The 26150-nt window shown below is 50.4% G+C and overlaps 1 long non-coding RNA gene across 3 annotated transcripts in view; it reads left to right on the top strand.

The window, feature by feature from the left end:
* Window positions 1-23478, top strand: part of LOC131479640 (uncharacterized) — a 63155-nt gene extending 39677 nt beyond the window's left edge. For 2 of the 3 annotated variants that reach the window (XR_009245019.1, XR_009245018.1), the window contains exon 3: window positions 23103-23478. This is a non-coding gene — a long non-coding RNA (uncharacterized LOC131479640). The remainder of the gene's footprint in view (window positions 1-23102) is intronic. The other variant, XR_009245020.1, reaches the window with a different exon arrangement.
* The last annotated feature ends 2672 nt before the right edge of the window (window positions 23479-26150 follow it).

The following is a 26150-nucleotide window of genomic DNA, read 5'->3' on the forward strand; positions in this document are numbered from 1 at the left end:
ATAACTTGAAAAGGGGAAATCCACAATAGTCTGCATGGTGAGGGGAAATAGCACACATTCCCTAGCTATCTCGGCTAGATAGCCCATGCCTCCAGCAACTAAGGGAAGCACCCACTTAATTACTTGGAGCCACCTGTGAGATAACCGGACTTAGGTGGGCCTTGGTTCAAAAGAATTGGGACCCATCAGTGCTAAAGGTCACATAGACTGTTTAGCCTGCAAGCTCACACAATTTCTTAGTAGCAATAAGCCATGAACAAATGGTTGGGATTTTGATACTGAGGTTCTTCAGGCACTAGTTTCTATTCCCGCTGCCCCGCTTCCCATTCAGCTCCCCACCTGTGGCCTGGGAAAGCAGTCATGGTCTACCCAAAGCCTTAAAACCCTGCATCCGCGTGGGAGACCCAGAAAAATCTCCTGGTTCCTGGCTTCAGTTCGGCTCAGTTCTGGCCACTGTGGCCACTTGAGGATTGGGTGAATCAGCGGACAGAAGATCTTTCTCTCCATCTAGCTGTAAATCTTGAGTTTCCAATAAAAATAAATAGATCTTGAAGGAGAAGAAGAAAAGCTAATTTTTAAAATTTGAACAAAGAAAAAAACCCACAAACACCCAGGTAATTTTCCAGAAACCTGTGTAGGTCTTTTTCAAAGCAGTGGGAGTGGTGGGAATAATGGTGGGTCCCCGTACTTCAGACTTTTGGCCTGTTGAGCATGTATCATGGTCCCCAGAGCCAATGCTTACTCTGAGAGGGTCTCTACTGCCCTCACTTCCACACCTGTGTGAGGGCACAGGCCAAAAGTGAGCCTCAAGCATGATCAGTGCTGTGCTGAACGGACACATGCTCCACCCTGGCACCGTGACCTCCGGGTCCCCGTCCACTCCTGCAGACACTGAGCGGTCTTGAGAGTTCTTCCTTATTTGAGAAGGTCAGTGAGAAAGACAGATGTGTGGGGTTCAGCAGGTGGAGGACAGGTGTGTGGGATCTTCCATCCTATCCACACCAACAGTGCACCAGCCTGTGGCAGGGAGGCTGGCCAGGCGCTCAGCCAGTGTTCCCTCTGTCCCTTGGTGACTTTCACCCTGCTACCCTGGGGGCTGCTCTGGTATGTGCCTTGGCTGCCTCCACCCATCGCCTCCCCAGCAGGAACTCTGTCCTGACACACCACCAAAGTCACCTGCTGTCATTCAATGAGGACAATAGGAGACTGTCATAGCCAGGGCAAAACTCGCAGCCATGACCTCAGTGGGTGCCCCACCCACACCAGGGGTGCCCATCAGCCTCAGCCAGCACCCACACCAGGGGTGCCCATCAACCTCACCCAGCACCCACACCAGGGGTGCCCATCAACCTCACCCAGCACCCACCCCAGGGGTGCCGCTTCATGGGGAACAAAGCACATCTCCATTTCACTTGTCCCCCTGAGGGCGTTCATTTTCAACTTTGTTTAAAAAGTTTATTTTTGTTTATTTGAAAGACAGAGAGTGAGAGAAACACCACACACACACACACACACACACAGGAGAGAGTAAGGAAGAGAGATTCCATGAGATGGTTCACTTCCCGGAGGCCACAATACCCAGGGCTGGCCCAGGCTGAAGCAGAGAACTCCACCCGGGCGCCAGGGACCCAAGCACTGGAGCCGTCATCTGCTGCCTTTTGGGATGAACAAGGCACAGCGCTGGATTACAAGTGGTGGGCTTGATCCCAGACGCTCTGACACGGGAGGGAGGAGCCCCAAGTGCCAGCTGAATCCACTGTGCTGCAGCAGCAACACCCACTGCTGGGCCTTCTCTTCCTCCCTCCCTCCCTCCCTCCCTCCCTCCCTCCCTCCCTCCCTCCCTCCCTCCCTTCCTTCCTTCCTTCCTTCCTTCCTTCCTTCCTTCCTTCCTTCCTTCCTTCCTTTCTTTCTTCCTTCCAAAAGATTTATTTTATTCATTAGAAAGGCAGAGTTAACACACACACACACACACACACACACACACACACACACAATGCGATGGAGCTCTTTCCTCTGTTCAGTCCCCAAATGGTGCAACGGGCAGAGCTAAACCTCTTGCAAATCCCCCACGTGGGTGCAGGGTCCCAAGGCTGTGAGTCACCCTCCACTGCTTTCCCAGGCCACAAGCAGGAAGCTGGATGGGAGCAGCCGGGACACGATCCAGCACCCATATGGGATTCTGCTGCTTGCATGGGGGAGGATTAACCAATTAAGCCATCACACTGGGCCCTATTCTTTTTCTTACTTGTGCAATGAAAGAATAGAACTGATGACCCCCAATGTCCTTTTCACCTTGATGATTTTTGTAGGTAAGAACCAAAGAGGAAACTCTCAAGCAGGGGCTGTTAAGAGTCACTGCTGTGTAGTTGAGCTAAGAGACTACATATTAGTATATTCCAGGCAATTAGCACAGGGTAGCATAAAAATTAGAGGTTGGCCAATATGGAAAAGCCCATCACATTGAGTCAAAGATGAGTTCCTAGTCACCAAAGACACATTGAGCTCTACAGAAGGAGAAAAATCATGATTGGCAAGCTAAGGTCAAATCCTGACTCCATCACTTGCTAGCCATGTGACATTGTTCAAGTTACCTAACTTTTTTGAGTTTTGTGGCTTAAGATTTCATAGAATTGTAGCTAAAGAGTTAGAAGGAGGGGCCAGTGCTGTGGTTTAGCATGTAAAGCCACCATCTGCAGTGTTGGTATATCGGGCGCTGACTCAAGTCCAACCTGCTCTGGTTCTGACCCAGTCCCTGCTAATATGCCTAGGAAGGCAGCAGGTGACCCAAATGCTTGGGACCTTGCACCTGTGTGGGAGACATAGAAGATGTTCCTGGCTCCTGGCTTTAGCCTGATCCGGCTCTGGCTGTTGTAGCCATTTGGGGAGTGAACCAGAAAGTGGAAGAGCTCCCATCCTCCCACTCTTCTCCCTCTCTTCTCCCTTTCTCTCTATCTTTCTATCTCTGGAACTCTTTCAAATAAATGTCTAAGGATTAAGAAAAAAAATTCAGCAACACTGAGTTGAAGATTTGTTAGGCTCTTGCACACAGTAAGAACTCAATGAATATTCATTTATCTAAGTGGCTTTTCTGAGACCTTCTAGAGCGGGCAATGAACATAACATGAGTTCCACTTTCGCCCCGAAACTTTCATGAACTCAGCATTTAATCCTGATGGAGTGGCTGCTTACTTCAACCTGAGTTCACTTTGCCCGGCCGTACCGTGAACACAGTTCATGCTACAGTTCTTACCTAGATTTCGTAAGCGTACTATGAAGGTTAAAAGAACTTAATGTGAAAGGGCTTTGCAATCTGTGCATTGCCATGCAAATGTGAGCATCGTGTAAAGGCTATTGTTTTATGAAGCAGCTGGGACTGTGAAAGGAGGCACAGCCCCCCGGGATGCGTTGATTCAGATCCCACCTTACCAGGAACATAGCTCAAGCTCTCAGGCTTTATTGCCAAGGAAGCCAAAATGCTACCCAGGAAACGTGCCGACAGTTAGGAGCAACTGAGCTGTCCCTGAGGTAAGAAGTGACAGGACAACTCTGACTAAGAGATGAATGGATTGCATGTGGCGGGACTGAGAGAGGTGAGGTGTTTTATACAAAGGATGTAAAATAGGAACAAAGGCAGAAGAGTGTTTCTTTTGACGCTTGTAAAGAAGTTGGGGCTTCTGTCCTGGTAACTTGGGGACTGCGATGCTGTCACTCCTTCCTGCTGCAAATACTCCTCGAACATTATGCTCCTGTCTTGGTCCTGGATACCTCAGCGGGCAAGTTCAAAAGGTGTGGGCCATGTAATCTGGTGGGCGGAACTGCCAACAAATACAGTAAGTTGAAAAGTTATACGGAGGCCAGCAGCACTTGCAATGCCTACAGCCCACATCGGAGCAATCCAGCTTCCTGCTGATGGACCCACAGCAGATGATGGCCCAGGGAGCCCCTGCCACACCTGTGGAAGCTATGGACGAAGTTCCAGGCTCCTGGCTTTGTCCTGGTTTGGCCCTGACTTTTGCAGCCACATGGGGGAGTGAACCACGCAGAATGTTGGAAGATGGTAAGTGGTATGAAAAAAAAATGACTAGTAGAGCAGTGTAGGGAACTGAGAGTAATAGTGAGGTAGCAGGTGGCAGCATCAAATCGGCCAGCAGGCCCCGCCTCCTTAAGAAGGCCACGCGTAGGCAGAGGCTTGGAGGGGAAGGAGGGAGCCAAGCCAATGGTGGAGAGAGAGCGCGAGGCAGAAGAAACAGCTCGAGTGGTGGTTCTTGAAGTGTGGTCCTTAGCCCTTTGCCCAGCGTTGGCTCCATCTGGGCACTGGTTGGCCATTTGTAACTGTGACGGGGCCCCGCCAGGAGACTCTGATGTTCTCAGATCTAAGAGCTGCTGAACCAGAGTTAAGCTCTGGTTGTTTTGTGCCAAACGTATGTTAGCTTTGTTCAAGGCCAACAAGGCTGGGGTAGAGAGAGCTAGAGGGAGATAAGTGGAAGGGAGGCCTGGAGTGGCTCAGTGGAGTGCTCTCTCCTGCTGTATTTTGCATTTTAATCTGAAATTCTACACATGCAGTCATTTAAAGAGGCTTCCCTGGGTCCAGCGTTGTGGTGCAGTGGGTTAAACCGCTGCTCAGGATGACAGCATCCCACACTGAGCGCAGGTTTAAGTCCTGGCGTAAGCCCTCTACTTCCAATTCAGATCCCTCTGAGTACATTTGGGAAACAGCAGCTGCTGGTCAGGTACTTGAGCCTCCACCACCCACCTGGGAGTCCCGGATGGAGTTCCTGGCTGGGACCTGGCCTACACCTGGCTGGTGCAGCCATTAGGGCCACCAACCAGAGGACAAAAGATTCTTTCTCTCTCCTTTCTCTCTGAGTTTGGCTTAAATGATTATTCCTATTCTTTTTAAAGAGGTTTTCCCCCAGGGGGTGAAGGCGTGGTAGCCTCAACCAGCCCTGCCCGGGGCACAAGGCAAGAAGCTCCAATCAGAGACTAGGAGAAAGTGCTTGTTACTGAAGAGCCAAACACCTCACTGTAATTAACTGTTTTATCAGTGCTTTGAAAAGCTATCATTGAGAATCTCCAAACGAAAAGGACCTGGGTTTCCCAGCTGAGACTGTTTGGAACCTGGTTGCTGGGGTTTCCATAAACTATCATTAAACATTGCCATCACTGAAGGGGGTCATTAGGTGTGCAAGCCCATTGGGTTTAAATTTCTATTTATTGTGATTGTGGCTTTCTCTATAGATTTGTGTCCTGACAGTAGAAAGGAAGATGACATTTGTAAATCTATAACATGTAGTTCGTTCTTTCTTCTCAATGATTGAAATGGATGGAGTAATAAGAGTGGCAAAAAGGGGTGCTAGCTTATACTCAAATATTTTGTCTAAACTTGTTTTGTTCCTTGGTTAGTGAAGATGACCAAGGATATTCTGAGAGAAGCAGTTCTTCCCTCAGGTCCCTCACCTGTTATGCAGCAGCAGTCAGCTCTGTGTGGATGGCAAGAGACGAAGGGTCAAGACCCCGCCAGGGCAGAACTACGGGAGAGAGACGGGGCTCGCAGGTCAAGGCTTTGCCACAGTATCCCGTTTGCCAGGGCATCAAGTCTTTGGGTCTTCCCCCGAAGCTAGATGGAAGAGAAGTTTTTATGGGTTTATTTCAAAGACAGAGGTACAGAGACAGATGGAGACAGGGAGACAAAGAACTCTTTCATTCACTAATTCACCATGATCCTAGGCAGGGCCGGGCCAGGCTGCAGCCAGGAACCAGGAATTCCCTCCCGGTCTCACACAGAAGTGGCAGGAGCCCAAGCTCTTGGGCCGTCTCCTGTTCCTTCCCAGTCACGTTAGAGCAGAGCCGTCAGGACTCAGGCCTTCAGATATGGGACATGGCACCCCAAAGAGCCGCCTAACCCACTGTATCCAAACACTGGCCGGAGAAGGAAGAACACTGCTCATTGGTCTGTGCTGATTGGTGCCAGTCTACTTTTACACCTTATCTTCTTGGAATCTTCTGCCAGCTTGGTTCTCACATATACCCTGGGATTCTAATTGAATCAACTAGGAGACCTTGGACTGGCTCAACTCAGCTTTGGTTTCACAAACTAAATTCCAGTGTCCAGCCCCCATTGGGTTTGACCCCATCTTTTTCACAGCATCCTCAGTTGTCGGGGTCCCCTGGCACCCCTACGCCTGGAGCTGTCTCTATGCTAGGGCCGTGCGTCATGGTGTTTTGGCCTGGGATCTGTAAACAGTGACTTTGGGGCAGTGGCCACCGCTGACTTTTCAAGGTCACACGGGTCTTGGAGCAGGCCTTTCTGCCCGACATGTAGAAGGTAGTATTTAACAACACGTGGCCCTTCCAGCTTTGCAATATGCCTCGTGATTCCATTTCAAGGATCATAAGCCACAATTAGGCAATGAATAATAGTCCCAGTTACTCACAGGCATCCCAAGAAAAGACGGGCCCAGCTACGTAAGCCCAGGCAGCCTCCTGCCGCCACTGCCACCGCCAGTGATGAATCACAGAGCCGCCACCATGGACGTGGCATCTTGGGGCTGTGCACATGTGGCTTCAGCCCCAGGAAGGGATGGGGGAGGGAAAAACATAAGGCTTGGAAGGATGAAGATTGAAAAGGGTCCCTGGCACTGCACGTCTGTCTAGACCTCATGATGGTAAGCCCTCCTCGTGAATGGGAGGGAAGGAGACCCTTCAGCCAGCTGGCTGACAAGCACACCAGCCCTGCTGCCCCTTCAAGTGCCCCTCTCCCCAAACTAGGCAGACAACACCTTCCTTCTGTTCCCCCAGAGCCTGAGAACTGCCCGGTTTGCTTGCATTTATTTATTTGTTTGTTTATTGATATTTTAGAAGTGTTTTTGTTTTGTTTTAATTGGAAAGGCAGGGAGAGGGAAGGAAAGACAGAGAAATCCTTTATCTTCTGGCTCCCTTCCCAAATGGCCACAATGGCTGGAGTTGAATTGATTGGAAGCCAGGAACCAGGACTCTCCTTTGGATCTCCCACATGAGTGCAAAGGTCCAAGGACTTGGGTCATTCTCACCTGCTTTCACAAGCAGGAAGCTGAATTGGAAGTAGAGCAGCCAGGACTTGAACCAGTGTCCATGGGGCTAACAGGGGCCACAAGGGGAGCCCTGCCCGCCATGTTATGGTGCTGACCCTCCAACCCCCACTATCTTTCAGCAATAGGACTAGTCCACACAAAGCTCCCAGAATTGTGTGTGGCACATGGCGAGTCCTGAATGGCGCTAGCTGGAGTTTTGTCTCTGATCTGAAGGGCGTCTGACGCCATTATCTTCCCGTTCCTCACACCTCCTTCTGTCCCTCATGCCCACATCTCACTGCATTCCAGCTCAACAAGAATCAAACCAACAACAGCCACAAGCAAACCCTGTTCTGCGCATGCTCATCCAAGATGACCACAGTGTGCTATTTGTACTGTTTTTTAAAAAGGAACTCTATGAAACGAGTCAGACAGGGAAACTCATTTTAGACGCATAAATGATATAACCCAGTGTCATGTGGGGACCTTGTTTGGATCCTATTTCAAATATGCCAACTATGAAAAGACTCTTTGGAGACGATGGAGGAGACGTAATTATAGACCGGGTATTCAGTGATGCCAGCGCAGGGCTGTTCATGTTGCAAGGTAGGATCATGGCATTGCGGTGATGTTTTTAGAAGACTAGTGTTTTGAGGCATTCAGAGGTGAATGACTCTCTCTTGGATTTGCTGCCAAGAATCAGTACATAAAAAACAAAGAAAATACAGGAAAGGAGGTACGCTATGAAAGCGTGGCAGAAGCTTGACGCTGAGTGAGTGCATCATGGGACCCTGGCAGTTGCTTGCTTTATTTTTACTTTAGTGAACTGAACCCCATGTAGGAAAAACTTGCCAACTCCAAGTTTTCAAAAGTTGAAACTCAACACTGTGAGGTTATGATGAGCTGAGGCACGAGACAGGTTGCAGTGAGGAGGTGTGCTGTGAACACCTGAAACCGGCCTGGAGCCGATGGAGGAAAGGTTCGTTGAGGCTGAATTCCAGTCCCTGTAGGCTGGGGAGAGTGGCAGGTACGCGGGAACTGTGAGGAGGACTGGGGGAATGCTGGGAGGTATGGCCGTAGACCACCTGGTAACATGGTACGGTGTTAGCATTCTTAATAGAGAAGTACTGGAGAATGTTACGGTGATCTTGTCCGTTTATTAGCAATCAAGCACGAACTTATACAGTGCAGGTCCAGGGAAATAAGCCTGAGGGTAGCAACAATATTGCTACTGGCTATAAATATCAATAAGCCTAGCCAATCAGTACAACTGTCACGTACTTTGCCAGGTGACGCTGTGGAGCCCACCACAACTTACATAACTTACCTGCATCCTGGAGTTGTTTATTACAAGACTGTCACAAGATGAGTATGGACAGGAGTAGGCCGGGGGAAGACATGAACAAGTTACCCAAATTACCAGAAGAAGTTGAGGGGGAAAATACCCACAGTGCTTTGGGCTTCTTGCCAACTGCATGCGTCCGCAGGGGTTCAAGGTGCTGTTGAGACAGGAGAAGGGTCTCAAGGCTTGCGCCAAAACCAAGGGAGCGGGGGTCTTGAGTCTCTAGACATGCACTGAAACCTTGCTCCTGTTGCCCCTCACATAGGCTACGTTAGCTGAGACCCATCCTGGCACTCGCTCACCCACAGGGAAGCCTCCCAGCCTTCCAGTCTCCTTCCAACAGCTTGGGCATGGTCCTGGGCCAGGCATTAACTGTGGGGAGTGAAAGTAGGGTGCGCCATTCCCTCAAAGTCCACATGCTGTGAGATAACAAGACTCTTCTTGGTGGTTTTTAAGAACAAGTATGCGGGGGCCAATGTTGCAGTACGGGGTAAAAGTCTGCCTGTGATGCTGGCATTCCAGCTGCTCCACTTCCCATCCTGCTCCCTGCTCATGCACCTGGCGAAGGCAGCGGAAGATGGCCCCTGTGATGCTGGCATTCCAGCTGCTCCACTTCCCATCCTGCTCCTTGCTCATGCACCTGGTGAAGGCAGCGGAAGATGGCCCCTGTGATGCTGGCATTCCAGCTGCTCCACTTCCCATGCTGCTCCCTGCTCATGCACCTGTGGAATGCAGTGGAAGATGGCCCCTGTGCTTAGGCCCCTGAACCCATGTGGCAGACTCAGATGAAGCTCCTGGTTTGTGGCTTTAACCTGGCCCCACTGTTATGGCCATGTGGGGAGTGAACCAGTGAATGGGAGTTTTATCTCTCTCTGTCTCTCTCACTCATTATAACCCTGCCTTTCAAATAAATGTTATTAAAAAAAAAAAAAAAAAAAAAAGCAAATGTGAGGGGATGTGAAAGGCTTGGGAAGGCTGCCACTGCTCCTGGATTTCCCCTACCCGCCTGTCACACACCCCTGAAATCCCATCTTAGGGTGGGAAGGGCTCCTTTTCATTCTTAGCACTAAGTAGACAAAGTTAAGTCCCAGGATGTGGCGGCATCTCATTCCCCCTGATGTGGAGAACATTAAGATCCCATACTTCTTCCCTCCCTCGTGGCTGAAAACCAGGGTGCCCTCCGCACCTGGAGGAACAAGGCAAGCTGAAACAGCAGGCTTCATGATGTGAGTGCATGCTGTTTCCTTGAATCTGATGGGGAGCTTGGAGTGGGTGGAGAAGGCACCACACTGCTCTCAGACCATGGGAGCAGCCCGCCTTGCGTGCAGCAGCTAGGCTGCCTGCTTGGGGTAAAATCCTTGGCCTCCAGGCCCAGCTATACTCACTTGTCCAGCTGCCCGAGAGACAGTGGGAGGTGGCTCAACTGCTTGGGTTCCAGTCACCCACATGGAAAACCCATACTGAGTTCTGGGTTCCTGATATCAACTTGGCCTGGCCCTGGCTGTTGCTGATATTGAGTGGGGGAGTAAACCAGAAAATGGGATATGATCTCTCTTTCTTTCTGCCTTTTAAAATAATTAATAATTTTAAAAAAAAGTCTAGGAGTTATGTGAGACCCCATAGTATTTCATTTGGTGTTCAGACATCAGAGATTTCTATGTCCCACTCCCACACAGAAAATATGTCAGGTGCTTAACATCTCCATGGCAACCAAGAACACTCCTTAGGTGCCCCCTTGGCCTTGGTCCTTGAGTTTCTGAAACTCAATGTATTGAAGGGAGAGAGAGGATGGGGGAGGGACCCAGAGTACCATATGGGCCTCTTTACACTATGGAATTAATAAAATAGTGACTGTGCCTGACCCTCGGAAGAAAGACACCTTAATGTGTAGTGAGAATGATGTCATCTTCTTTATGCTGCTCGCCCGTCTTTTCCATTAATCACCTGCTTTTAAGAAGCATAAAGCATTGCTGGTTCCTTTCTATTTTAGTCTGCTATGTTATTTTTTGACTCTGGAAAGCTGGGTTGTATTCCCAAATGCAGTTCAATAGAGCAATGTTTTAAGTGGGTTGTAGTAAAACGAGGTTAATCTTTTATGTGAAACAGGGTGGGGGAATACCTCATTCCTTTGTCAATCTGCCCTTCGATGCAAGAAGCGAGCCTCTTGCAAAACACTGGATTCATGTAGGTGGTGAGAGGGGTTTTGAAAGAATAGGAGTTTGCTTATGAAGGGCAATCCTTCTTTGTTTAAAATCTGTTTTGTTGTTGTTTATTTGAAATGCAGAATGACACACATGGGAAGAGAGAGTGAGCTTGCATCTGCTGATTCACTCTGCAGATGTCTGCAATTAGCTGGGACTGGGCAAAACCAAAGCCAGGAGCCTGGAACTCCACCCACGTGTCCTGTGTGGGTGCAGGAACTCAAGCGCTTGAGTGGTCTTCCCTTGCCTTCCCAGGTGGGTCGGCAGGGAGCTGGCTCAGAAGCAGGGGAGCCAGGACTTGAACCCAGTGCTCCGATGTGGGATCCAGCTTCACAGGCAGTGAATGGCTTAATCCACTGTGCCACAATGCCACCCCAGCAGTTCCCTCTTTGATTTCCATATAATGCTCCACTTTTGGGGGTAAAGTGGGGCTTACTCCTCTTTACCCCATTGGGATGCGTAGACCTAAGCTGGCCATGACCCCACCTTTCCGCCTTTGCTGCAGGTCAGTGTCCCCAGCAGGCCATTCAGCCATCAAGGCCAACACTGCACAACCTGCAGAGCCTGTCTGCCAGTAGCAGTGTCCCTCTGCGGGGCTCCCTGCACGTGCAGGCTCCAGGAGGGGGGGCTTGTGTCAGCCCAGCCCCAACCTTTGCTTCTGCACCTCCGAGGCAAAAGTAAGCCAGCCTACCAATGGACAGCATGTTCCTGTGACTAATAGGAAATACATGTACTGGCTTTCTGCTCCCCACCCCCTGCCGTGAGATGCTTGCGACATCCAGCCTCAACCCCTGCCCCTTCAGTCCCCCATTTTCCAGGAATAAGATGGGGAGAGGCAGGAGAGGTTGAGCTGATGAGCAGGGAAGCCTGTTTGACATGAGGAAGCTGCCAGAGTGCTGAACGTGGGGGCCGCCGAGGGCTGGCCCTTGGTGACCAAACCCCACAAGGACACAGGCTATGCGCTGGCTGGGACCCATCCAGATGTAGCCCACATGGCTGTTTCTTTGTATTATTATTTTCAAAGATTTATTTATTTGAAAATCAGAGTTACAAAGAGCGCCGGGGAAGCCGAGATCTTCCGTTCCCTGGTCCATTCCCCAAATGGCCACAGTGGCTGGATCAACTGAATCAGGAGCCGGAGTTTCATCAGGATCTGCCACATAGTAAGGGCTCAAACACTTGGGCTGTCTTCTACTGCTGTCTCGGGCCTAGCAGGGAGTCGGATCAGAAGTGGAACAGCTGGGACATGAATAGGCACCCACAGGGGATGCCAGAATCACAGTCAGCCACTTAACCCTCTATGCCACAACACCAGCCCTTCCTTTGTATGTTTATTTTATTTTATTTTTGATGATGTTTACATAGTTAGGGTGGGAAGGGTCAAGGATTAGGAAAAAGTGGGTGAGACCACTGTTCTCAAATTTTCTTTTTCTTCTTTCTGTATTTGGGAGGAATGGGAAGATAAGGGGGTGAAGCCACACCCAGCCTCCCAACCACCTCAGTACCCGGGGATGGCCACCCAGTGTCATCCCGGGGTCCCTGATCCTGCATACTCCGAGGGTTCAGCTCAAGTGGTTTTCATAGTTCTGAAATGTTGTTGATTTCATTGCTTCAAGGACGAGGATTCTTTCCAAGGTCCATGGCTGACATAGTCCACCTTAGTGTCTCCATTCACCCAGATATTTGCTGCCAACATTTGGCTGGGGTAGTTGTCTAATTTATTCTGCCCTCCTTCCTCTGCTATGGTACCAGATGTTCTCTGCAGGCCCCAGTGGACTGCCATATCCTCCACGTGCCTCTGGGCATGCTGTGCACTGCTCCGTCTTAGCCACCAAGGAGGCTCAGTTCTGACACATACACTCCATGGTCAGACTACAGATCCTGCGATTCTCCCTATAGCTGGAATTCTGAGTCCAGTGATCCAGTTAGGGAGATCCCCAAAGAAACCTTGTCTGAGGTGTTCTCAGACCTGACTCTTGTGTGTGTTTGCTAGTATGGGGTCTGGCACAGTCTGTCACCCACATTAGCCTATGCACACACAGGTAGTTGCAATTACTGGGTCAGTTCTGCCTTTGTGGCCCAGATCAACCCTGCCATCACTTACACCAGCGGGAACTGCAGCCTAGTCGGAGTGACCCCCAGTAACTCTCACTAGGCCTGCCCCTGCATTGATTCCCGTACTTGCCAGTATGTACAGCAGACTGGTCTAGTCTATCTCACATCCCATTCAGCTCTCATAAGCGTCAATGGATGTTGAAGCCTAGCTGACCACACTGTCCAGCCTACACTTACGTCAACAGGTGCCACCACCTTTCTAGCCAGGTCTTCCCCCAGCCCTGGTTCTCATGCTCACCAGTGGGAGTTGCAGCCCATCAGGGAGGTGCTCACAGTTTCCATTCTGGTCCCAACCCCAGTCCCAGATCTTGCACTCTCCATTTGGTTCTGCAGTCTAGCTTGACAGGACTTGCCCCCAGTCCCAGCACTTGCCAGCTAATGCTGTGGCAGAGCCCAACCAGCCTGCCACTACTCTGGCTCATGTATTTACTAGTGGATACAGTTGATTAGCCCAGCCTGACTCTCCCCCTAAGCCAGTTCACGTGCAAACCAACAGGTGTTATAACCCTACCCAAGCTGGTCTGTCCTCAGTCCCAGGTCTCACACACATGAGCAGGAGCAGTGGCCCAGCAGAGGAGTCCTTGCAGCCCCCTTGCCAGGCTCTCAAACCACACCTGCCCCCGGGTTTCACATGTGCTGGTGATGCTGCAGCCCAGTCTAGTATAGCCCACCTCACCTTGGCATTTGCAGTGAATGCTGTAGCCTGGCTAGGCCTAGCCTGCCCCTAGTTCCAGTTCCATGCTGTAACTGGTGGGTGCTAAAGACTAGACCAGCCCAACCAGCCCCCAGTCCTGACCCTAATGTGAACTGGCTGGTGTTGTGGCCCAACCTGGCCTGTCCTGCATCCTGTCTTGGTTATCTCATTTGCTGATGGGTGTTACAAACTGGCCTAGCCTGGCCTGTCCGCAGACCTGGGTACCATAACCTGGTCTGGTCTGGACTGCTTTTAGCCTTGGTTTTTGCACTCACCTGCAGGAACTGCATTCTGAGAGAGGAGTTCCCCAACCTCCTCTGTCAGGTCTCCTCTTAGCAATCTTGCACATACCACATACCTTGGCCCAGATTCAGTCTATTTCCTGTCTTGTCTTTGGCTGGCCCACACCCATTCCAGTTCTTACTCTGGGTATTACAACACAGCCACACCTGGTCCATGCCGGAACCCAGCTCTCATATGTGGTTCGGCAGGAGTTGAGACCTAACCCAGCCCATCCTACACCCATCCTGGCTCTCACAAGCACCAGCGGGTGCTAGAGCCTAGCCCAGTCTGGCACACCCCAGCCCCAGTCCATACCCATGCCGATTGACACTGAAGTCATGTCCAGGCCAGAGTGCACCCCCATTCTGGCTCTTGTGCTTACCAGTAGGAACCACAACCCAGTCGGGGTGTCCCCTTAGCTCTCCAACCAGGCCTGTTCCAAGCCACTGATCTTGCACAGGCCAATATTTGCTCTGACCCAGCTCAACATAATCTATCCCCCATTTTGGCTTTGCCATTGGATGCTGCAGCCTGTCCTGTCCTGACCCACCCCTTGTTCCAGCTCTCACTGGTGGGTGCTGCAGCCTAACCCTGTCCAGTCTGTTCCCATCCTTGGCTCATGCAAGCCTGTAGGTTTGATAGATGAGCCAGGCATGACCCACACTCCAACCTGGATCCTGCACATGACAGTTTGCTAAGGTTTGGCTTGGCTCTGCCCAGCCTCCCCCCTCCAGACTCAACCCACACACTTGCTGATGCGTGAGCTACCTTGCCTGTCCTGACCAACATCCAGGCCTGAATCACCTGCTCACCAGTGGGAGCTATGGCCCACCAGGGGAGTACCCCAAGTTCCCCCACGAGGTTGATTCCCTGACCCAGATCTCACGTGTGCCACTGGGTGGTAGGCCCTTCTTATCTGGCATAGTCTTACCCCTTCTGTCTCGGCCTATGTCTGAGCTGGTAGATGTTGCGGCCTGACCTGCCCCACACCCTATTCATGGGTGCACCTATGGCTGCTACAACCTGGACCAGCCTGGCCTGTTCCCAACCCCAGTACCCATGAGTGTCAGAGGGTTCTAGCTTCATGTCTAGCTCAGCTTGTCACTACTCCCAGCTCTTAAGCAAATCAGTGTAAATTGCAGTTCCACAGGGTAAGCCCATATATGCCCTACAGTATCTGCCCCCATACCTGGTTCTCTTACTTGCTGGTTAGTGTCATGGCCCAGCCTAACATTACCCAGCCCTGTTCCAGCTCTCACTGGCGGGTACTGTGATCTAGTCCTGCCAGGCAGGCCCTCTGCCGTAGCTTTAGTATGCACTGGTGTGTGGTGGTCAGTGGTGTTCCACTTACTGGCTCAGCTCAGGTCTCCCATGTGGGCTGGTGCATCAGTCTGACCCATAAAGGTCCTCCAGTTCCCCCCTCCAAACTGCTCTGTCTCGGCCCCCTCACTTACCTGCAAGTACAGTGGCCTTGTTGATGGAAATCCCTCAGAGGTCAGTTCCTCACCTGCAACATACTTTCTCCTCTACCTCTGTCCCACACACCCCGTTACCTCTTTCCCTGATCAATCCACAGTCCCTGACCCTGAAGTACGTGGGTTCCCCAGCCCAGCCTCCCAAAGCCCAGCCTTCCATTGGGGTGGGGTGCTGGCCTGGAGCTCTGCCGGCCCTCTAGGGCACCAAGCTCCTGGCACGCGTGCTTGCCTGGGAATTTACCCCTCTGTATATCCAAATCCAGGCCCATTCAAAGTTCCCCAAGCTTGGTCCACCAGCACACCATGCCAGCATGCTAACTGCTCCGCTGCCTCCTCTCTATCCCACCTCGACCAACCATGTGGAGAAATCCCCAAGCTGACTCTGCCTGCCTGGACCTGAGCCCCCAGGTCCCCTCACACCCATCCCCCTGCTGGTGCCAGGTTTGCTGGAAGCCCGCACCCCTGGACCCCCATGAGTCTTCCAGCCCCAGCATGCAGGTCCAAAAGATGGTGGCTGCTGAGCAGGCACAAAGGGCCTCTTTTGTGTTTTTAATATACCCTTTGTAAAAACTAAAGACCAACCAAACAAAAAACCCGAAACCAGTAACTCAGCTGTTTCCTTGAGTGCTATGAGCTGTAGTCACCAATGACCAAATCTGAGGAGATGTTTTACAGCCACATTGGACATCAATCGTGGGTGACTGGGGGACACACCCCTTGCAGTGGACATCCCAAGTGGCAGCCAGCACTATGGGACCTGGCCTTGCACTCCTGAGAGCAGGTGCTACCCTTGGGTAGATGAGGTCAGAGCTGAGCTACCCTGGAGGACACGCAGCTGAGAGCGGGGGCTGCTTGGTTGGCGGAGAGTCACATGTACCTTTAGATGTGTTCTGTGAGAGACATGAACAGTTTGTTTCCTGTAGAGTCCCACAGAGGAAACTCATCCAGACAGCAGGACTGCGGCTGGTGGCCTTGGCGCCGGGCGGGGACCTGAAGGTCCTCGGTGTCGGTAACATCGACTGTGTGACAGGCAGAGCACAAGAAGACCCATAGGACTTGCAACGGAACTGCTACACGTATGTGACAATAGGGTGCTGGCTTATTGGTCATTGTTCATGCCTACACTGTCAGGACACCCTGAAATAACAGAATGATGGACTTATGACTGTGTTTGAAGGACTATACTATTGCAATAATACGGGGAAATCAGTGGGGGAAGGGGAACTGGGGCAAGAGGAAGGGAAATGCAAGAGCCTATAGAACTGTCTCAGAAAACAAATACATTTAAAAAATACCCACGGACTCTTGCCGGAATAATGGATGCTTGCACTACAGAGGCAGGGAGCAGGTGAGGGAGGAAAAGGGCCCACTCTCCCCTCCAGACTTTGGATAAGCTGCCAGAAACTTTCAGCACTGTCTAGACGCCCCCTGTGCCATGGTGTCAGCTCGGCCTGCTTCGTTCCAGAAAGTGCTCTGAAGCCGGCCTGGAGGTGGTTGTCTGCCCTGCCCTCCATCCAGCTACTCCGTCTGTGAGGTTCTGTGTCTGCACCTTAAATAGGTCATTATCTCCCACCAGAGGGCAATGGAACGTGTGAACATGAATGTGCAATGTCATTGCTCCCTGCACAGTAGGCCGGAGCCTGCTGCCCACTGCCCGTCTTCCAGGGCCTCACATTGCCAGGCCCTGCCAGCTGCACCACCTCACTTAGACCCTCCTGGACCTTGACCTTGCAGTGCCGATGAAAGTCTCCACCCGTAGATGCCATCCCATTAATGAAAATGCTGGCATGCCTGGCCCCTCCTTATCCTCTTGGCTAGTGACAGTCTGTGATTCCAGTTGGAAATGGTTCTGACTCCAGCAGCGTCTTAGCCCGAGCTTAATTGTTTCTTCATGTTATCCCAGTGCCCGTTTGAATTGTATGTTTCCATGCCCTTCTGCCAAGGCAAATAGCCCAGATAAGGTGTTGTAAGGGGACAGAGGATTGTATCTGAGTTGGATTACCTAAAATAATAAAGTAATAATAATAATAAAAACATAAACTCACCCTCTCTTGCTTGCATTGTGCTGTAAGTCACCTATTTGCTTTAAAAGCATTTTAGGGTCAGGGTAGGTGTTTGAGTTCTGACACAAAAACAGAGAATAATCAACTAGTGGATATTATTTTAGGAGACTGTTACCAACCAACCAACCAACCAACAAAAACAGAATAAAAATGAGCAAGACTCAGTGTTAGGCTCTGTCTCCTGAAATACAGCAAGAATAAGACAAATCAGAATCAAAATATAGCGCCAGGGACAGGCATTTAGCCTTGCAGTTAAGAAGCCAGTTGGGATGCCAGCGTCGTATCTCAGCCCAGGTTCGAGTCCAGGTTTGGGCTCCTGAGTCCAGCTGCCGAGGACTGCAGACCACGGCAGGAAGCTGGGGACTGCTCAGGCGGTTGCGGTTCTTGCCACCCTGCAGATTGAGGGTCTGGCTCCTCGCTTTGGCCCAGGTCCAGGCTCAGGCCCAGCAGTGCCAGCCAGTGCCAGCCACTGAGTGCATTGCAGAAGTGACCCAGAGGACAGGCTCACTCTATCTGTCCATCCCCCTTTCTCTCTCTATCTCTGAAATAATAAAAAATAAATAGAGCCATCTCCATTGAAGATAGACCAAGAACTAGCATTATGGACAGGGTGTGGCCCGGTCAGCCATCTCAACTTGCCTTGGACCGTCCTGGTTTGGCACTTCAAGCCCCACATCCCAGGAGCTCCCTCAGTCGCAGGCAAATTGGAACATTTGTCACGCGAAAGCGGGCCAAGTCGCAGATCTCAGGCCATGGCCAAAATGATAGGCTATCCGGCACTTCTTCCTGGCTGGTATGTATTCTTTAGTAACAGAAGGGTTAAAAATCTTCAACCTCCCACTCAGAATGGTTGTAAGAAACTGTTTCCATTCATTGCTAGGCAATTTGCAAATGCGAGAAGCTGTAAAATTACAAATAATAGCTTGGAAGTGATTTTAATGGAGCTAGTAGTCCTGACGTGACTGATGCCAGGGGCGTGCTGTGTGACTGAAAGAGCTTTCCCTGTGAAGAGAATCTAGCCTAGCCCATGGCGAGCAATTCTGCATCTCTTTCATTCCTGCTCATGCTGGGCCACCTCTCTGGACCGCGCAGGGCAACCTTGGCTCCGAGTTCGTTGACTCCAGCTGAAAGCGGCCAAATTACGGGCTTCTTTTTTAGGTGGAGCATATTTTTGTGGGTTGTGAAAGACCTGTAATTCTTTCTTTTTTTCCCCTCCTGCAAATCCATTTATAGCTGTGGATGATGTAAAATCCGCAGGGCGCTTACAACCATGTCATGCAGCCCATATGATCCATCTGGGACACAGTGGAGCCGGAGCCTCGCCCAGGTCTCTGTCCACCCACTCGCGACTCCTCCTGCCCCCTGCCCGCTCCGGGCGGCAGCCTACCGAGCCTGCCTTTTAACTTCCTTCACTGCTGTGCTTCAGAGTCCCAGCCAGGTCTTTGCATGCAGAGAGCTATTGTTTGAGGCTGAGTCCCTCTGATTGCGCTGACTTAGCTGGCCTCAGAACAGTGTGGCTTAGTGCAAGGGTCCTCACGGAAGAGGCACACGCCCATTTTTGGACCCTGCTCTGCAGTGGCCTAGCTGAGAAGCCTTGGGCACTTTGCCCAACCACCCAGACCTGCTGCTTCTTCATGTATGAGTGAGGCGGTTGGATTCAGTTAGCTGTAAGCCCCCGTAGCTCTGAAAGTTCTGATTCGACATAAGAGAACCCATGGCTGGGAGAAATGGGAAAGAGAGAAACAATAAGAGATGCAGAGGAAGGGCTGGATGGGAAGATGGGAGCAGGACCTCAGGAGGACACAGGGCCAGGCCTGGATCCCCCATAAAGGGGCAGTGGACTGAGCTTTTAGAATAGCATGCGTGCTGCCCTATGCTAAGGGATTCACACAGTTTGGGTGTGGCTTTTCGCTGACTCTTCCTCCATCAGCCTAAACTGGCACTAAAAGAATGACCTAGTCCCAGCTGTAGGTAACTGCAGAGGTTGCCTTGGACCTCTGCTGGGAGAAAAGCAGCCAATATCTGGAGGGTGTCTTGGACCTGGTTCGTGCCAACTCAGAGTTAACTCTACCAGTGCGCCAGCATAGTTCCCTCTTCTCTAATGTTGAATCTGCAATAGAGGGGGAGGCAAGTGAACTGCTGCCACCTGCCTACTGGGGTCCATGGGCTGGGATGTGGACAGAGGAGCTGGCATTGTGACAGTGGGTTAAGTGTCTGTCTATGGTACAGGTATCCCATATGGGCACTAGTTCGAATTCTGGCTGCTCCACTTCCCATCCAGCCCCCTGTTTGTGGCCTGGGAAAGAGGTGGATGATGGCCCAAAGCCTTGGGACCCTGCACCTGCGTGGGAGTCCCAGAAAAGGCTTCTGATCTTGGCTTCAGCTTAGCCCAACTCAATTCTGGTTGTTGTCGCTTTTTGGGGAATGAAGCAACAGATGGGAGCTAGATGGAAAGTGGAGCAGCTGAGACTTGAACCAGCATCCATATGGGATGGCAGCCATAGCAGATGGTAGCTTAACCCTTGGAGCCACAGTGCTGGCCTCCAACAGCTCTGTTGGAGGTGGAGTGGAGGATTACCACAAAGTTAAAAAAAAAAAAAAGGCAACAGAGTTTCTAAGGAAGCGTACCACTAAATGAAAACCCACTTACCAAAACCCAAAACTACTGAATTTCTACACATCGTAGAAATTGAATTTAGCAAATAGTCTGCAAACATAGAATCTTGGAACTCCTCCCCTGGCATGGCCACACCTGGAGGACGTGCGGAAGCGCGATGCATCCCTGTCACCTGCACTGACCTTTGCTCTGACCTCAGCAGTCCCCGGCCCTTGGGGCTTTCTTCTAGTGTGATGACTCCTGCTCCAGAGGGTTCTGTGGCTCCTGCTCTCCCTGCATCACTGCGTGGGGCAGAGGAGCGCTCAATTACTGCCCTTCCCTTGACCTGCGTTACCTTGTTGGGCAGAACAGTGATAAAGATCTGAAAGCAGCTTCCACCTTTTGAAAGCTCATGCCAACAATGATGACTTGGCCCTGGGGTGTCTGTGTGTGGCCACCATCACCTGCCAACACGTAAGCAACATTTAATGTAAATGATGCTTGTCCAGGAATGTGCTCAGGTCCAGCCCCTATGGCTTCACCTTACTCCTGGCTAACTTCACAGCCCCTCTGTCCTCCAGACACTGCCACTTTATGGCTTGCACTTGGTCTCTAATTTTTAAAGAAATTTTCGTTATGGGGAATGTGTGTCAGGGTGGTGCAATGATGCGGCAAACCAATCCTGTGCCTGTGGAGCTAGCATCTCATGTGGGGCACCAGTTCTAGTCCTGCCTGCTCCACTTTTGATCCAGCTCCATGTAATGACCTGCGAAAACAGTGGGGGATGATGGTCCAAGGCTTTGGACCTGTGCGGACACATAGGGGACTCGGAAAAAGCTCCTGGCTTCTAGCTTGGGACTGGCTTTGCTTTAGCCATTGCAGTCGCTTGGGGAAGGAGCCAACAGATAGAAAACCTTTGTCTGTTTTTCTCTCTTTCATGTAAAATAAGTAAATCTCACGAAACAGTGCATCAAAGTAGAGCAGACAGTATGATAAGCCTTGTGTGCCTGTGCCAGAGCTTCCACGTGAGCAGCTTTTCTGATGCCCGTCTGTATGTAATACCCAGAGCAGATCATTCTATACATTCCCCTTGTCTATACGATTATTGATAATATTTAGTGGAAGTACACAAGTAGTAGCGGTCAGAACAGAAATGCAGTCAGCGACCACTCTCCTTTTTCAACTTCACCTATGCAGTCATGCCAGCAAGAAAACAAAATAAATAGTGTAGTGCTACAACAGGCAAAATAGCTATTCATGGGCGTGTGTGTCTACTCAGCTATCTGTTCTTTGGTCCTTTGGTTATAGTCTGACTTATGAACACAATGGCCAGAATCTGAAATATTTATAAAAGACTCACTTAAGGCAACTAGAAACCTGACATTTGATTGTGTTGATTCCTTCTTCAGTTTTGATGTAATAAATAATCAAGACAGAAAAAGAAATTTTAGAGAGTTCAGAATCAGTGTGAACTAATTTAGCATGAACTAAAAATTATACTTATTAGCAGTGATACTACATCTTAGAGTTCATTGTTTCATTATCTTTTCATTTTAAGCACAAATGTCACAAAATATCACCCAGGATGACAGAATTCATCTCAGTTCTCTTTGATTTTCACATCTGCTATACTTTCCTAGTTGCCTTCAAATCTGCCTTTCAAAGACAAGAACAGGTGGTTCCATAAGGATAAAGATGAAACTTGCAGACTTTCGATAGTGTTTTCAAATCCTCCACCCTTCACTGCGCGCACTCGGAGAGACCTGCTCCCCTCACTCCGGGCCTGGCATGGCGCTGCTCCACCCTTCACTGCGCGCACTCAGAGAGACCTGCTCCCCTCACTCCGGGCCTGGCATGGCGCTGCTCCACCCTTCACTGCGCGCACTCAGAGAGACCTGCTCCCCTCACTCCGGGCCTGGCATGGCGCTGCTCCACCCTTCACTGCGCGCACCCGGAGAGACCTGCTCCCCTCACTCCGGGCCTGGCATGGCGCTGCTCCACACGTACGAGCAGTGGCTGGGCACTGCTGCACATGCCTGGCAGTGAGTGGCGTGAGGAGCACAGATTTCTGTTGTTCTGGTCCTGCCAGACCTTCATTTTATGGTTCCTCTGCGTCCGAAATCCTTAACTTTATCTGCACGAACTTCATTTTATTTTATTTTTAGCTATTTAAAAATATTTACGTGTCTATTTGGCAGAGAGGGAAAAAGAGAGAGAGAAAAAGAGAGAGAGAACTTCCATCTGCTGGTTCATTTCTGAAACACCTGCAACAGCCAGAGGTAAGCTGGGCCAGGCCCAAACCGGGAGCCGAGAGCCAGTCTCCCATGTGACAGGCAGGGACCAGCTGCATGAGCCACCAGCTGCGGCCTCCTGGAGTGCACGTTACCAGCAGATTGAGGGGTTGCACTCAGGCGCTCTCAGCAGCAGCGTGTCTTAACCACAGGGCAGGTACCATACCATCCCCCATACTAACTTTAGATTGGACCAGAAAGCTCAGCTTTGGCAACTGGGCAACACGCTTCTTTTGGTGAAGCAGGGAGGCCATCTCTTTACTGAACTTATTTTTCCTCCTGGTTCTCAGGTGAGCCAGCTAAAACAGAAGCTCTTTCCAAAAGGTTATTGAAAGCTTCAAAAAGCAGCCGGTGCTCACACATGTGAGCCAAGCCCACCTGTCTGCTTTTTTGGAGTGCTCCGAGCCGCCAGCTGCAGTGGGCTTACAGCATGAGTGCCAGGGGCCAACAGGAAATCATTTAGCTGGCTGTTTTCTTACCGTTTCAACAGACTGCCATCTTCCCCCGCAGGAGAAGTCAACTCAACTCAGCCAGTTCCACACTTACACTTGCTGTTGTGAATAACTCACAAATACTTAGCAGGACACCAAGTGTTCAAGACAGCCACCCAATGGACTTTGGATAGCAGCTGGGAGAGGCACAGAGGGCCCTGGGGACGACAAGAACAGCTGGCAGGACTAGACCCAAACAGACCAGAAAGACCAATACTTCACCTCTTGGTGTTTGCTCAAGATTTACGTAGTAGAGAAGGAATACTCCAAACTTTCTATGCAAGGTTGCTATTTTGTTCAAAAGACATGTGACTTGAATTACATTTTTGATTGTTCAATTGTGTTATTATTCTCTATGATTAAAAAGCATGATTAAACCCAAAGCATTGGGTTATGTGACCACTGTTTAGCTTGCTGGAAATTTTCATATAATGTTAATTTTTTTTGATTCTGTTTAAAGTCTTTTAGATGAACTACTGTAATTTAGTTTTTAATATTCCCAGAATGAATTTTGCTGACTCCTTCAGGCGGTCCCCACATCTAAGGCCATTCAGAGACCCACAGCCCCTGGAGAGAGAGAGATGGGCCGTTCTGGAGAGCATTACCACTCTGCAAGCAAAAGGTACACTTCCTACAAGCCTTCCTTAACGCATGTTGGCTCATTTCCTACACCACACATTAGAGTTACTACCACATGCCCATTTAATTTACTTATATGGATTGCATGTAAGAATGTTGGATTGTCAATGTTAACAATTTGCATGACAATGACAACCAGAGGGACTTGTATTCTTTTTTTTTTTTTTTTAATTTTATGTTTACTTAACTGGCGACAGGGTCATGGCCGTGGCACGGTAGGCTAAACTTCCCCTATGGAGCTGCCATTTATATTCTCTCTCTCTCTCTCCCTCTCTCTCTCTCTCTCTCTCCTTTTTTTAAACAAAAGGTGAGGAGATCACAGACACACGTGGGGCATGTTTGGGGGTGTAGTGGGTGAGGTTGGCTCAGTTCTTGCTGTTGCGGCCACTTGGAGAGTGTACCAGCACATGGAAGATCTTTCTCTCTCTCTCTGTAAATCTGATTTTCCAAGAAAAATAAATACATCTTAAAAAAAAAAGATTTACTTCTATAGATTCCTTCTATATGTAGAGAAATTACAAGAACATGTTCTGGCTGCTCCTGCTCCTGGAAGGAACTCCCACCTGGCCCTCACCGCGGAGCCACAGGCCACAAGCTGTGGAACGTGGCGGGAAGGAGATGGCGTGGTTTGCTTGCCCTGAAAAGGATTCTACCAAAGCCAGAGACCTAAAGTATGGCTGAGACTATGATAATCTCGGAATAGCTAAATCCTATTAATAATGGCTAATATCCATGAAGCCCTTACAGTGATCCAGGCAAGTGGCTCAATGGGGCCTGTGCTTTGTCTCCTTCAACCTTCTTGTACCAGAAGATACACTATCATTGCTTAAGCTGAGAAAGTGAAGTTTGGACAGATTGTATAAATTGCCAAGAATTAGTAAGTGACAGAACTGGACCCACAGTGGTGCCTCGTCTCCCCTTGACCTAAAGGAGCCAAATGAAGCAACCATGTTGGGGCAGCCAGGCTGGACAGAGAGATAAAAGATGAGAAGAGTGGGTGAGCCTGTGGGACAAAGGAGGAGAGGTCAGGTGGGTCCGGCCCTGAAGCCCTCCAGTGCGGAACAGTCCCGAGCCAGCGCTGACCCAGGGCCAGTTCCCCGGAGGCCCCGCGCCAGGCAGGAGAGACTAGTGTGACTGGAGCTCCTAGAGCCAGCATGACCGAGAGACCAGGGTGCACACGGCACGTGCGACGCTACTGCTCAGCTCTTCCTCCAAACATGTCTCCATGAAAAAAAGCAACTCTGGAAGTTAGATTTGGAGATGCCTGGAGTTTGGAGTATCCCAAGGAAATAAAGATATGCTGCTTTCCAATGCCAGTGACGGCTGAACTGATTTTGCTGAACAGTTCCACACAGTCAGCTTGCAGAAGCGACTTTGTATAACCTAGGCCTTTACTGACTCAGGTAACAGCGAGAGCGTTTGGCTCACCAACGTCTTGGCAACCGTTACTTACTATACAACGTGTCGTACCGTTCCTCTCCAACAAGCCAGCGTGGTGTCTGGCTCACACAGAGGCTGAGTTCTTTTTCAAAGAGTCCATAATCTCGTGTTTTTGATATATTAAATTGTGTTTTAAGCATCTGCTTAATTTGATCATTAGGGTTTTTTTTAAGGAATATTAAAGAACAGTGCTTCAATGTTTTCCAAGTTTTCTTACTGTAAGTTACTGAGAGTAAAAAAGGAACTTTCTATTTGCGGTTTGCACAGTGTGGTGTGGCTCAGCCCGTTCCAGCCTCAGTGAGTGGGTGATAAGAAGAAAGGACAGAGGTTATCAGCAGTGAGGTTATCTGGGATATTTGCTCTGCTCTGAGGCAGTGCTCAGCTCCTCCTCTTTCCCATCTGTCCTGCTTTTCTCTTTTTCTTTTTTTCAACAGGCTGTTGGAGCTCAGAAAGCATGTGTCTCGAGGTTATTTGGAGAGGCCAAACCGAAGCCTCAGCGCTGACTAGGTGCTTGCTGGTGAGCCCAGCTGCAGATGGGAAGGGAGTGGGGCCAGCCAGGGGGATCTTCATGTGCACAGAGGGTGGAGTGGGCACCGAGAACCTGGCACTCAGTGTCACAACAATCCAGCCAGGGTAACAGGTGGTATTGTGGGAGATGGGTAGAGTACTCAGCGGGGACTTGGGGAACAGGAGACCCAAGGCGGGTCAGACCTGCAGGCAGCTCTGGGCCCTGGGCTATCTGACAGCTCAAGGTGGGCCCTTTGCATGAGCTGTGGGGAGTGCGTGGGTGCTCAGGCTGGCTGGGGTGTCTCTGGGCGAACTCTCCCTGCCACTGCCCATCCCAATCTACGAGAAGCTGTTCGTGTTCTCACCAGCTCTGCAGGGCCAGCACATCACAGATCTACCAGTGGGTGCAGTCATAGCAGTTCAGGCTTTTGGGGAGGGGGCTGGTGTGGTGGCACAGCAAGATGCCTGTCCAGTGCTGCTGTTCCACTTCCCATCCAGCTGCCTGGTGAGGTGCTGGGGAAAGCAGCAGAGGATGGCCCACATACTTGTGCTAGTGCCGCTCATGTGGGAGAACGCGGTGGAGTTTCTGGCTCTTGGCTCCTGGCTTTGGCCCGGCCTGGCCCTGGCTGTTGGAAGCATTTGGGGAGTAAACCAAGGACTCATGGGAGTTCCTCTTTGTTTTTTTCCAGGAGTGAGCTCTAAGGAGGCCACACACTGACCAGGAAAGCAACCCAAGCAGCTTTAGGGAGAGGTAGAAACAGCGGAGAAAAGAGGTTGGCATAATGGCTCAACTAGCTAATCCTGCACCTGCAAGCACCAGGATCCCATATGGAGCACCAATTTGTTTCCTGACTACTACACGTCTCATCCAGCACCCTGCTTGTGGCCTGGGAAAGCAGTAGAGGATGGTCCAAAGCTTTGGGACCCTGCACCCGTGTGCAACACCTGGAAGAAGCTCCTGGCTT

Source organism: Ochotona princeps, chromosome 2 (assembly GCF_030435755.1).
Source record: "Ochotona princeps isolate mOchPri1 chromosome 2, mOchPri1.hap1, whole genome shotgun sequence".
NCBI classification, from domain to species: domain Eukaryota; kingdom Metazoa; phylum Chordata; class Mammalia; order Lagomorpha; family Ochotonidae; genus Ochotona; species Ochotona princeps.